The sequence below is a fragment of the Microcaecilia unicolor genome, chromosome 1 (genome assembly GCF_901765095.1).
Source record: "Microcaecilia unicolor chromosome 1, aMicUni1.1, whole genome shotgun sequence".
Classification (NCBI taxonomy): domain Eukaryota; kingdom Metazoa; phylum Chordata; class Amphibia; order Gymnophiona; family Siphonopidae; genus Microcaecilia; species Microcaecilia unicolor.
In genome coordinates, this window is record NC_044031.1 from 374,076,861 (window position 1) to 374,091,281 (window position 14,421).

At 48.7% G+C, this 14,421-nt stretch overlaps 1 protein-coding gene across 1 annotated transcript in view; it reads right to left on the reverse strand.

The window, feature by feature from the left end:
- The window catches only part of DNAH5 (dynein axonemal heavy chain 5), a 925,453-nt gene that overhangs the window by 479,959 nt on the left and 431,073 nt on the right, over window positions 1-14,421 (reverse strand).

Genomic DNA, 14,421 nt, shown 5'->3' on the forward strand with positions numbered 1-14,421 from the left:
TCCAAAAACTAATTTTGGTTCAAAATGGCTTACAATTTACATTTTGGTGGAGTTATTATTATTATTATTAACATTTGTATAGCGCTACCAGACGCACGCTGCGCTGAACATCCAACATAGAGAGAGACAGTCCCTGCTCAAAAGAGCTTACAATCTAAAAATAGTTACAATAGTGCTGTGCAATGTGGAGAGGGCATCTATAGTTTGTGTGGTTATTCATAGAGTTTTTGAAGAGATAGATTTGAAGAGGAAAAGGTAGTGGTAGCTTTTGTGTTCAACTGTAGAATTTTGGTGATGTTTATTCATATAGTTTTTGAAGAGGTAGATTTGAAAGGAAGACGACAATATCTTTGTGATTTGCTGTAGAGTTTTTGAAGAGGTAGGTTTTCATTTCTTTTCTGAATTGGAGGAGATTTGTGATGCTTTTTATGGTTTTTGGTATTGAGTTCCACCACTTGGAACCCTGGTAGCTAAATCCTGCTGTGTAGATAGTTTTGTAGATGGTGGTTTTGAAGTTGGGTAGATGTAGGAGTAGGTAGTTTCTGTTTACTGAGCTGGCATTTCTTGAGGATAGTTCAATCATATTAAGCATATATTTGGGTGCCATTCCAAATAGTATCTTGAAGATTAGGGTGCTCGCTTTGAAAAATATTCTTGCCTTGACTGGTAGCCAATGAAGTGTTGCAAGCAGTGGGGATGCAGTCAAAAAATATCCAGTTACCCAGCACCACTATCTACAAGTTTAGTGGCTGACACTAAACATGCAGATAAGACGGTCTGTGCCAGAACATATCTGGACAGTGGCAATATTAATGCATCCAGATAATTAGGACAGCATTCTATCCATCCTGAGTTATCCAGATAAGTTACCAGGTAGCAGGCTGTTACCCTGTCATCTATCTGCTTGGGAGACAGAGGAAATACTGAACATTCTATGCTACATAATACCCTTAAGGGGCGAGTCACAAGAACTATTTTCTTCCTCTCTCTCCATCCGCTGGTAGAGGGGCACAACCCATTGGTTTGGACTGGTCTGATAGGATGCTATCCTGCTTATAATCGAAAGCGAATGCTACATACCTGTAGAAGGTATTCTCCGAGGACAGCAGGCTGATTGTTCTCACTGATGGGTGACGTCCACGGCAGCCCCTCCAATCGGAAACTTCACTAGCAAAGTCCTTTGCTAGTCCTCGCGCGCCCGCGCGCACCGCGCATGCGCGGCCGTCTTCCCGCCCGAAACCGGCTCGAGCCGGCCAGTCCAGTATGTAGCAAGACAATACACTTCAAGGGAAGACACAACTCCAAAGGGGAGGCGGGCGAGTTTGTGAGAACAATCAGCCTGCTGTCCTCGGAGAATACCTTCTACAGGTATGTAGCATTCGCTTTCTCCGAGGACAAGCAGGCTGCTTGTTCTCACTGATGGGGTATCCCTAGCCCCCAGGCTCACTCAAAACAACAACCATGGTCAATTGGGCCTCGCAACGGCGAGGACATAACTGAGATTGACCTAAAAAATTTACCAACTAACTGAGAGTGTAGCCTGGAACAGAAAAAACAGGGCCCTCGGGGGGTGGAGTTGGATCCTAAAGCCCAAACAGGTTCTGAAGAACTGACTGCCCGAACCGACTGTCGCGTCGGGTATCCTGCTGCAGGCAGTAATGAGATGTGAATGTGTGGACAGATGACCACGTCGCAGCTTTGCAAATTTCTTCAATGGAGGCTGACTTCAAGTGGGCTACCGACGCAGCCATGGCTCGAACATTATGAGCCGTGACATGACCCTCAAGAGCCAGCCCCGCCTGGGCGTAAGTGAAGGAAATGCAATCTGCTAGCCAATTGGATATGGTGCGTTTTCCTACAGCCACTCCCCTCTTATTGGGATCAAAAGAAACAAACAATTGGGCGGACTGTCTGTGGGGCTGTGTCCGCTCCAGATAGAAGGCCAATGCTCTCTTGCAGTCCAATGTGTGCAGCTGACGCTCAGCAGGGCAGGAATGAGGACGGGGAAAGAATGTTGGCAAGACAATTGACTGGTTCAGATGGAACTCCGACACGACCTTTGGCAGAAACTTAGGGTGAGTGCGAAGGACTACTCTGTTGTGATGAAATTTGGTGTAAGGGGCCTGGGCTACCAGGGCCTGAAGCTCACTGACTCTACGAGCCGAAGTAACTGCCACCAAGAAAATGACCTTCCAGGTCAAGTACTTCGGATGGCAGGAATTCAGTGGCTCAAAAGGAGGTTTCATCAGCTGGGTGAGAACGACATTGAGATCCCATGACACTGTAGGAGGCTTGACAGGGGGCTTTGACAAAAGCAAACCTCTCATGAAGCGAACAACTAAAGGCTGTCCTGAGATCGGCTTACCTTCCACACGGTAATGGTATGCACTAATCGCACTAAGGTGAACCCTTACGGAGTTGGTCTTGAGACCAGACTCAGACAAGTGCAGAAGGTAATCAAGCAGGGTCTGTGTAGGACAAGAGCGAGGATCTAAGGCCTTGCTGTCACACCAGACGGCAAACCTCCTCCAATGGAAGAAGTAACTCCTCTTAGTGGAATCTTTCCTGGAAGACACCCTCTGACAGACCCAAAGAGGCAAAGTCTACGCCCTCAACATCCAGGCCGTAAGAGCCAGCGACTGGAGGTTGGGATGCAGAAGAGCCCCTTCGTCCTGTGTGATGAGGGTCGGAAAACACTCCAATCTCCACGGTTCTTCGGAGGACAACTCCAGAAGAAGAGGGAACCAGATCTGACGCGGCCAAAAGGGAGCAATCAGAATCATGGTGCCTCGGTCTTGCTTGAGTTTCAACAAAGTCTTCCCCACCAGAGGGATGGGAGGATAAGCATACAGCAGGCCCTCCCCCCAATCCAGGAGGAAGGCATCCGATGCCAGTCTGCCATGGGCCTGAAGCCTGGAACAGAACTGAGGGACTTTGTGGTTCACTCGAGATGCGAAGAGATCTACCAAGGGGGTGCCCCACGCTTGGAAGACCTGGCGCACCACTCGGGAGTTGAGCGACCACTCGTGAGGTTGCATAATCCTGCTCAACCTGTCGGCCAGACTGTTGTTTACGCCTGCCAGATATGTGGCTTGGAGCACCATGCCTTGACGGCGAGCCCAGAGCCACATGCTGACGGCTTCCTGACACAGGGGGCGAGATCCGGTGCCCCCCTGCTTGTTGACATAGTACATGGCAACCTGGTTGTCTGTCTGAATTTGGATAATTTGGTGGGACAGCCGATCTCTGAAAGCCTTCAGAGCGTTCCAGATCGCTCGTAACTCCAGAAGATTGATCTGCAGATCGCGTTCCTGGAGGGACCAGCTTCCTTGGGTGTGGAGCCCATCGACATGAGCTCCCCATCCCAGAAGGGACGCATCCGTGGTCAGCACTTTTTGTGGCTGAGGAATTTGGAAGGGACGTCCCAGAGTCAAATTGGAGCAAATCGTCCACCAATACAGGGAGTCGAGAAAACTCGTGGACAGGTGGATCACGTCCTCTAGACCTCCTGCGGCCTGATACCACTGAGAGGCCAGGGTCCATTGAGCAGATCTCATGTGAAGGCGGGCCATGGGAGTCACATGAACTGTGGAGGCCATGTGGCCCAGCAATCTCAACATCTGCCGAGCTGTGATCTGCTGGGACGCTCGCACCCGCGAGACGAGGGACAACAAGTTGTTGGCTCTCGTCTCTGGGAGATAGGCGCGAGCCGTCCGAGAATCCAGCAGAGCTCCTATGAATTCGAGTCTCTGCGCTGGGAGAAGGTGGGACTTTGGATAATTTAGCACAAACCCCAGTAGTTCCAGTAGGCGAATAGTAATCCGCATGGACTGCAGGGCTCCTGCCTCTGATGTGTTCTTTACCAGCCAATCGTCGAGATATGGGAACACGTGCACCCCCAGCCTGCGGAGTGCCGCTGCTACCACAGCTAGGCACTTTGTGAACACCCTGGGCGCAGAGGCGAGCCCAAAGGGTAGCACACAGTACTGGAAGTGGCGTGTGCCCACCTGAAATCGCAGATACTGTCTGTGAGCTGGCAGTATCGGGATGTGTCAAATTGAGGGTGTATCCCTGCCGGACTATTTGCAGAACCCACTGATCGGAGGTTATGAGAGGCCACCTTTGGTGAAAAGCTTTCAACCTCCCTCCGACTGGCAGGTCGCCCGGCATGGACACTTGGATGTCGGCTATGCTCTGCTGGAGCCAGTCAAAAGCTCGCCCCTTGCTTTTGCTGGGGAGCCGCGGGGCCTTGCTGAGTCGCACGCTGCTGACGAGAGCGAGCGCGCTGGGGCTTAGCCTGGGCCGCAGGCTGTCGGGAAGGAGGATTGTACCTACGCTTGCCAGAAGAGTAGGGAACAGTCTTCCTTCCCCCGAAAAATCGTCTACCTGTAGAGGTAGAGGCTGAAGGCTGCCGGCGGGCGAATTTGTCGAATGCGGTGTCCCGCTGGTGGAGAGACTCTACCACCTGTTCAACTTTTTCGCCAAAAATATTGTCCGCACGGCAAGGCGAGTCCGCAATCCGCTGCTGGAGTCTATTCTCCAGGTCGGCGGCACACAGCCATGAGAGCCTGCGCATCACCACACCTTGAGCAGCGGCCCTGAACGCAACATCAAAAGTGTCATAAACTCCTCTGGCCAGGAATTTTCTGCACGCCTTCAGCTGCCTGACCACCTCCTGAAAAGGCTTGGCTTGCTCGGGGGGAAGAGCATCAACCAAGCCCGCCAACTGCCGCACATTGTTCCGCATGTGTATGCTCGTGTAGAGCTGGTAAGACTGGATCTTGGACACGAGCATAGAGGAATGGTAGGCCTTCCTCCCAAAGGAGTCTAAGGTTCTAGCGTCCTTGCCCGGGGGCGCCGAAGCATGTTCCCTAGAACTCTTAGCCTTCTTTAGGGCCAAATCCACAACTCCAGAGTCATGAGGCAACTGAGTGCGCATCAGCTCTGGGTCCCCATGGATCCGGTACTGGGACTCGATCTTCTTGGGAATGTGGGGATTAGTTAAGGGTTTTGTCCAGTTCGCAAGCAATGTCTTTTTTAGGACATGGTGCAAGGGAACAGTGGACGCTTCCTTAGGTGGAGAAGGATAGTCCAGGAGCTCAAACATTTCAGCCCTGGGCTCGTCCTCCACAACCACCGGGAAGGGGATGGCCGTAGACATCTCCCGGACAAAGGAAGCGAAAGACAGGCTCTCAGGAGGAGGAAAGCTGCCTTTCAGGAGAGGGAGTGGGATCAGACGGAAGACCCTCAGACTCCTCGTCAGAGAAATATCTGGGGTCTTCCTCTTCCTCCCACGAGGCCTCACCCTCGGTGTCAGACACAAGTTCACGAACCTGTGTCTGCAACCTCGCCCTGCTCGACTCAGTGGAACCACGTCCACGACGGGGGCGTCGAGAGGAAGACTCCCTCGCCCGCATCGGCGAAGCTCCCTCCGCCGACGTAGTCGGGGAGCCCTCCTGGGAGGTGGCCGCGGTCGGCACCGCACGCGGGTACCGACGTCGGGGACCTCAACCTGGGCGATGGGCCAGCCGGCGCCACGCTCGACGGTACCGGAGGCGCAAGCACCGCCGGTACCGGAGGGGTAGGGCGCAACAGCTCTCCCAGAATCTCTGGGAGAACGGCCCGGAGGCTCTCGTTCAGAGTGGCTGCAGAAAAAGGCTGAGAGGTCGATGCAGGCGTCGACGTCAGAACCTGTTCCGGGCGAGGAGGCTGTTCCGGGCTGTCCAGAGTGGAGCGCATCGACACCTCTTGAACAGAGGGTGAGCGGTCCTCTCGGTGCCGATGCCTGCTGGGTGCCGAATCCCTCGGCGACCCAGAGCTCTCGGTGCCGACACGGGGAGGAGACCGGTGTCGATGCTTCTTCGATTTCTTCCGAAGCATGTCACCGGAGCTCCCCGGCACCGACGAGGAGGACGTAGAATCCATCCGTCGCTTCCTCGGGGCCGAGACCGAAGAGGGTCGATCTCGGGGGGGCTGTACCGCAGGAGCCCTCAGGGTAGGAGGAGACCCACCCGAGGGCTCACCGCCACCAGCAGGGGAATGGACAGCCCTCACCTGCACTCCACTCGATGCACCACCGTCCGACGACATCAGGAGACGAGGTCCCGGTACCACCGACGTCGATGCAGCTATCCGATGTCTCGGCGCCGATGCAGAGGCCCGATGCCTCGATGCACTCGATGCAAGGGCGGCCGAGGAAGATGGTCTGGACGCTGACGACGTCGATGCACTCGAAGAGCCCGGTGCCGATGCCGACGAAGAGCCCGAGAACAACACGTTCCACTGGGCTAGTCTCGCTACCTGAGTCCGCCTTTGAAGCAGGGAACACAGACTGCAGTTCTGAGGGCGGTGCTCAGCCCCCAGACACTGAAGACACGACGAGTGTCGATCAGTGAGCGAGATAACCCGGGCGCACTGGGTGCACTTCTTGAAGCCGCTGGAAGGCTTCGATGTCATGGGCGGAAAATCACGCCAGCGAAATCAAAAGCCGAAATGGCGGAAAATTGAAGCACCAAATTTAGAGGGAGAAAAATCTCGACCGAGGCCGAAAGAGGCCTACCCCCGACGACGAAAGAAAACTTATCGGGGCAAAAAGCTGGAAGTACGGGGAGGATTGACACGAAACCCGGGGAGGGTTTCCGGAGCACTTCCCGCACTAGAAGAAAGCTTTTCCGAAGAAAAAACACGCTCAAAAAAACTTTGGACGCGCGAGGTCGACTCTCCGGGGCTCGACACGGCGAAAAAACGACCGTACCGATGTGCGGACAAAAGAAGACTGGCCGGCTCGAGCCGGTTTCGGGCGGGAAGACGGACCGCGCATGCGCGGTTGCGCGCGGGCGCGCGAGGACTAGCAAAGGACTTTGCTAGTGAAGTTTCCGATTGGAGGGGCTGCCGTGGACGTCACCCATCAGTGAGAACAAGCAGCCTGCTTGTCCTCGGAGAATGAGAAAAACACCTATATTGCGACCCAAATCGGGAGATGGGCGTCTTTTCTCCCGTGGGCGCCCAAATCGGTATAATCGAAAGCCGATTTGGGCGTTTCCAACTGCAATCCGTCGCGGAAATGGGTAAAGTTGATGGGGGCGTGTTGGAGGCGTAGTGAAGGCAGAACTGGGGGCGTGGTTATCGGTCCGAGGAGAGATGGGCGTCTTTAGTGATAATCGAAAAAAAAAGGCGTTTTTACCGCGATTTTGGGTTACTTTTTTTGGACCCTTTTTTTTTTCACGAACAGGTCCCAAAAAAGTGCCCAACTGACCAGATGACCACTGGAGGGAATCGGGGATGACCTCCCCGGACTCCCCCAGTGGTCACTAACCCCCCTCCCACCAAAAAAACCCCACTTTAAAAACTTTTTTTTCCAGCCTCTATGCCAGCCTCAAATGCCGTACCCACCTCCATGACAGCAGTATGTGTTCTATCCTGTGACAGCCTTTCCCTGGTTCTGATGTGGCTATCGGGTGAGTGTGACACATTTTCTGTTATGCACACTCACATCAGCAATGCATTGTCGTGGGTGTAGGGTATTGGGCTCCGTGATTCCACTAGCTTGTGGTAAATGCTCACGATATTGGTAGTTGGTAGGCTCTACTCCCATGGTGCTTTTCCCCCTGCTTACTGGGTCAGAGTGTGCCCTGTTTTGTTTCTGGTAGTCCATGAGGTAGTGGCCATTTTTGTAAGCCAGTTTTAGATCCCTTTCACGTGTTAGCCATGTTAGAGAACTTAGTTCTTACCTTGAATGTGGCTGAAAGAGGGCATTGTACAGCATTCTGCCAGCTCTTACCTACTGCTCATCTCAGTACCAGGGAGACTCGTTGCCAGTGGGGAACAACCTCTGATCTGCAGTTAACTGTGAGTAAGCGTGCTTATTCCAATAAAGGACGTTTTCGGAGAGATTAGTCTTCAGGTGTCAACTGGTGTGCCAATGTTATATAGCAGCAACAAGTCCTAGAGGCCTGCGTGTATGCAGGTCCCTGGAGCACTTTTAGTGGGTACCGAAGTGCACTTCAGCCAGGCGGACCCAGGCCCATCCCCCCCCTACCTGTAACACTTGTGCTGGTAAATGGGAGGCCTCCAAAACCCACTGTGTAGGTGCCCCCTTCACCCCTAAGAGCTATGGTAGTGTTGTACATTTGTGGGTAGTGGGTTTTGGGGGAAGGGGGTTGGGTGCTCAGCACCCGTGGTAAGGGAGCTATGCATGTGGGAGCATTGTCTGAAGTCCACCGCACTGACCTCTAGGGTGCCCAGTTGGTGTCCTGGCATGTCAGGGGGGTGAGTGTACTACGAATCGTGGCCCCTCCCACGACCAAATGGCTCGGATTAGGACGTTTTTGAGCTGGACGTTCTTAGTTTCCATTATCGCTAAAAAAAAACAAACGCCCAGCTGAAAAACGTCCATTTTTTCGAAAATACGGTCTGTCCCGCCTCTTCACTTACCCGTTTTTGGACATAGACGCCCATGGAGATTGGCGTTCGCGTTCGATTATGCCCCTCCACGTAAACTGCCATTCATGTTGGTACGTGTACACTTATATGCATAAATGGCAGTAGCGCAGTTAAGCGGCATACTATAATTGCATACTAAAAAGGCACAGCACATAATTGTTAAAGGGATATTGGCAGGGCTTAGGCAGGGCCGACATTCATGAGGACAACTTACAAAATACTGTAAGTTGTGCATATGTAAATGTCTCATTGAGGCCCTAACATTTGTGTGAGCCAATGAGCTATCATAAACATGTGCACCTATATCTAGGCACACTGGTGCCACATAACTGTCCTTGTAGAATAGGCTCACTATCCACACTATTAGGGCACCTAAATGGTGGTGCTCTGTTCTAGAATTGCCTCCTTGGCATTTGCAACATTCACTTACCACATCTCACTTTCTTTATCATATAGAAAACTGTATTTAGCTGAATTTGGAGCCTGGAACATCATTGTGCATGAGAGGCTCCATTCTCCCTATTAGAGACTAATCTGTGCACAGATATTTATTAAGGGGAATATTTTTCAAGGATATTTGAATGCATAAAACAATGGCTTATATTGGTGATCCAGTGGTCCAGTGGGGGGATGAGGTGAGGAGTTGTAGTCATCTCAAAGACCTCTGAGATATACATCAGTCCCATAGAACACTGCCTTTTTATAAACAGGAGCTTATGCCAACGACAGCACCCCGACTCAACTAAATCCCAGGCATTAAACTGGGTCATTTTATAAAATTGCTCAAACTATGTAAGTAAAATTATGTACATAATGCCATCTCATGCATGCATTTAACTACAGTGGGCAGAGGTGATTCCAGGGGTGGAGTTGAGGTTGAGTTTGAACTTACATACATACTTAGATTTTTAAAAACATGGGCATAAATTCCTTAGAAAGTTTGCGTATGCTAAATAGTGGGTGTAAATATGTGTGTGTGTAGTTTCAGAGAAGTCATTCTCAAAGGACTAGTATGCACATGCTTTTCCTTTGAAAACTGATGGAATTTATACACATGATGGCTGCACACATTAGGTGGCCTGTTATTAAATCACTTTCTGCAATACAAATCCTTCAAATCAAATTTAAACAATCCTATCAATAAAATACAGTATTTATCCCTTGGCTGAAATCACTTCATTGGCTGCCAAAAGGCAGTAAAATTCAGTTCAGTCTTATTTTTTTTAGGCTGTTCATTTAAAGGGTCCAGTGTATCTGTAGGAAAAGCTGGTTCCTTATGTATCAGCTAGGTTGCTACACTCCTCACAGCAGTTTGTACTGCAAGTGATGCCAAGGTTTGGCTGCAGTGCACCAATCAGCAGGCCTTTGTTGATGTAAGTCCCTTTGAATGGAATCTTACTTGGAAAATTACTTACACTTTTGCAAAAAGGTTAAGGCCTGGCTGTTCAAGCAGAACTTTCTTTCTGAGTGAGTGGCATTTTGCTTTTTTGTTTTTTAATTCTTTATTTATAAGTTTTAACATTTATATCAGCGAACATAAATGCATTGAAATATCAGAAATATAATAAAGTGTATGACATAATACTTTGAGGGGCATAATCGAACAGAAATGCCTATCTCCATGGGCGTTTATCTCCGAGAACGGGTCCGTGAAGGGGCAGGCCGAACCGAATTTTCGAAAAAAATGGACGTTTTTGAGCTGGGCGTTTGTTTTTTTTTAGCGATAATGGAAACTAAAAACGCCCAGCTCAAAAAACGTCCTAATCCGAGCCATTTGGTCATGGGAGGGGCCACAATTCGTAGTACACTCGCCCCCCTGATATGCCAAGACACCAACTGGGCACCCTAGGTCAGTGCGGTGGACTTCAGAAAAAGCTCCCACATGCATAGCTCCCTTACCACGGGTGCTGAGCTCCCAACCCCCCTCCCCCCAAAACCCACTACCCACAAATGTACAACACTACCATAGCTCTTAGGGGTGAAGGGGGCACCTACATGTGGGTACAGTGGGTTTTGGAGGCCTCCCATTTACCAGCACAAGTGTTACAGGTGGGGGGGATGGGCCTGGGTCCACCTGGCTGAAGTGCACTGCGGTACCCACTAAAAGTGCTCCAGGGACCTGCATACATGCAGGCCTCTAGGACTGGTTGCTGCTATATAACATTGGCACACCAGTTGACACCTGAAGACTAATCTCTCCGAAATCGTCCTGTATTGGAATAACCGCATTTACTCACAGTTAACTGCAGATCAGAGGTTGTGCCCCACTGGCAACGAGTCTCCCTGGTACTGAGATGAGCAGTAGGTCAGAGCTGGCAGAATGCTGTACAATGCCCTCTTTCAGCCACATTCAAGGGAAGAACTAAGTTCTCTAATGTGGCTAACACAGGAAAGGGAACTAAAACTGGCTTACAAAAATGGCCACTACCGCATGGACTACAACAGGAAACACAACAGGGCACACTCTGACCCAGTAGGCAGGGGGAAAAGCACCATGGGAGAAGAGCTACCAACTACCAACATTGTGAGATTGTAACACAAGCTAATGAAATCACGGAGCCCAATACCCTACACCCACCACAATGCAATGCTGATATGACCCTGTACTGCACCCGAGAGAAACATTTGACCCAGGGAAAGGCTGTGACAGGATCGAACACATTCTGCTGTCATGGAGGTGGGTACGGCATTTGAGGCTGGCATAGAGGCTGGAAAAAAAGTTTTTTAAGTGGGGTGTTTTTTTGGTGGGAGGGGGTTAGTGACCACTGGGGGAGTCCAGGGAGGTCATCCCCGATTCCCTCCAGTGGTCATCTGGGCAGTTGGGGCACTTTTTTGGGACTTGTTCGTGAAAAAAAAGGGTCCAAAAAAAGTGACCCAAAATCGCGGTAAAAACGCCTTTTTTTCGATTATCAGCTAAAGACGCCCATCTCTCCTCGGCTGATAACCACACCCCAGTTCTGCCTCCACCACGCCTCCGACACGCCCCGTCAACTTTATTCGTTTCCGCGACGGAGTGCAGTTGGAAACGCCCAAAATCGGCTTTCGATTATACCGATTTGGGCACCTTTGCGAGACAAACGTCTATCTCCCGATTTAGATCGCACTACAGACGTTTTTCTCTTTCGAAAATAAGCTGGTTTATATCCTAAAATATAATAGGGAAAAATTATTCTTACTTTAGTCCACAATTGTTTGGTCAAGATACTAAGAAATAATACAAGTGGAAACATATAGTAAATTAATAATTTACAACGGTTGGGAGTAACGAATGTACACAGCCGAAATCCAGCATAGTAAACTAAGGGAGTACCTCCATGGTAGGGACAGCCTTTTCCCTTGATTCAATAAACTCTAATAACTTCTTGGGAGTAAAGAAAATATAATTCACCAAATCAAGTGAAATACAACCATTTACAAGGAAATCTCAGCATTAATGTGCCTCCTAGTTTTAAAACCCTAGGTTATATGAAAGATACTTTTCTCTTCTTTTGTGTAATCCGTGCTAAATCCGGAAACACCTGGATCTTTTGTCCCAAGAAGAATCATTAATATGTTGAAAGTATGACCGAAGAATATTGTTTCGGTCAATTCAAGGGCAAACGTTACCAGCAATGTAGTTCTTTCAGAAATCAATTCAAGAGAGTTCTCCAAGAATTCTGTTAAGTTTAATGCAGGGCCAGGAGCTGTTTGAGATTGCTCTTTTGGATTGAATAGGTATACCAGTATGTATTGGGTTTCTCATTATGGGGGAAACCCCTCCACTGGGATCCCCGATACTTCAGTGAAATATTTCTTAAGCATATTTGTTGCATTTATCAGAGGTGATTTCGGAAAGTTCAGAAATCTCAAATAGTTTCTGCGCCCAATTATTATCAAGATATTCCATTTTTCTATCTTGGATTTCTCTTTCTTTAATCAAAACTGAAGTAATGTTCTGTAGTTTCTCAACCTCTCCTTCTATTTTCGTGATTTTAACTTGATGCTCTTGAGTTTGATCGAACAAAGTTTGAATGACCTTTTTCAGGTCCGTTATTTCACTTTTACTGAATTATTCATCAAGAGTAAGGATTGTTCACTGCCTGAATGGTATCCCAAAGTGTATTCATAAGTTACCACTGCTGGTCTCATTAAAGCTCCGGTAGACATGGTTGCAATCTCCCGAGAAACAGGAGCAGCGACCTGCACTGGATCCTGTGTTGATATTCTTTTTCCCAGGGTTGAGGTGCCCATAGGTCCTCCTTCTACGAGTACCAAGGTCTGGATGAATCCCAAGGCCTCAGGCTGTCGTGACCTCACGGGCAAGGAGAGCAGTGAAGGTAGGAGGACTCAGCGTCACTCCTTCTATGCTGCGCTCAGCGCCCTGAGAAGTCGAGTCTATCGAGGTTGGCATTTGTTCTCCAAGAGCCCACACTCGAAAGCTCTCCAAGGTCATCTGGCGGGTGGCGGGGATTGGCGGCAGAGCCATGGAGGAAGGAACCATTGTTTCCTCTTTCTTTTCCCCATAACAAAATCGGGAAGATCAATCCTCACGCCAGAGCGTTTTCGAGTCTCAAGAGCTAGGGTGCCTCACTTCCGTTCCTGACGCCATCTTGCCCCCCCCCCCCCCTGAGTAGCATTTTGTTTGTTTACTTTGAGTCCTGTTTCTGCACTTAGGGGAAGGATCAGGGTATTAGTTTTACAGGAGAGATTCTGGTTTTCTATGAGACACTATTTGAACTTAGAAGAGCGAAAAATATCCTTCTTCATGCCTTAGTTACGACAGGAATTGACTAATGTAAATTCTTTGATTGTAAGATGTCCATATTCCAACTGAATCATCTTCAGTTAATTGAAAACACCGACTAACTTTATTGCTGCCCAGCAGGACTTTCAAGGCTGTGGTCAGTTAGAAGCCAGTTTCCTGAAATTAAGGTTGTCCTGGAATAGGAAAAAACTATTGGAGAATCCAATCAGAGGGTATTACTGTTGGATTTCCTTGAGCAAAGAGGTGATAGCAAATATGTTAGGAACAGACTAAAAACCTTTCTCTTCCCAAAGACTGCTTCATACAATACATTGACTTCTACCCTCCTAGTATCATCCATTATCCTTTCCTATAATGTTTTGGACTCATGCATTACACCAGTGGTCTCTCACTGTTCTCATACCTTGCAGTAACATTATCAGCTTTTTGTCTCACCTAGAATGTAAACCGCACTGAATCCTGGAAAGGGGATATCAGCCACACTGGGTATTAGCGGAATACAAGGAACAGATTGTAATGTATTGTAATATAATTTACCACACAGTCTTTCCACTTAAAGTGCAGTAAGTGCAAAAACATAGCACACTTTAATAAACCGGTCCTACAGTCTTTATCATCATGGCTCACTATACATGTCAGCAACTTCTATTAGGCCTCTCTTTCTTAAAGAAGAAACGCTGTTCAGCCAAAAACCTGGAGTGACTTGAAATGGATGAGAAGTTTCCTAACAATGGCACAAGTCCACTATAACTGCTATTGTAGAAGCTGACAGGCTTTTTTTGTTTGTTTGTTTTAATTGGGAACAAATGGCCAAGGAGGCAGAAATCATAACTTTATATCAAAACCCTATATCACTCTACAGATCTGCTTCTTTCGTTACTAGAGTAGTATAGTTGGCCATAGCACTTTGTGAGGCTATTTCTTGGAAGACAGTGTTAACTTTTCGGACAGGCCTCTAACTAAGCCTGGGATATGAGCATACAAAAGTACAACATGGACAACAATTATCAATTAATTTGGTGCTACTGAAATCTAAAGGAAAGGTGAATTAAGGCAACTCATTTACACATTCTTGCTTCTGGTAATGTATCATTATCTTATTACAGACATTTCCAAAATTTTGATGCAAACATCATCTGCATAAGACTGTATATCACTGCAATCAAAATTATTTCCTTGCTATATAGGAAAAGCACAACATATCTTAGTATGTTCAACTGTACTCAGAGGAGAGG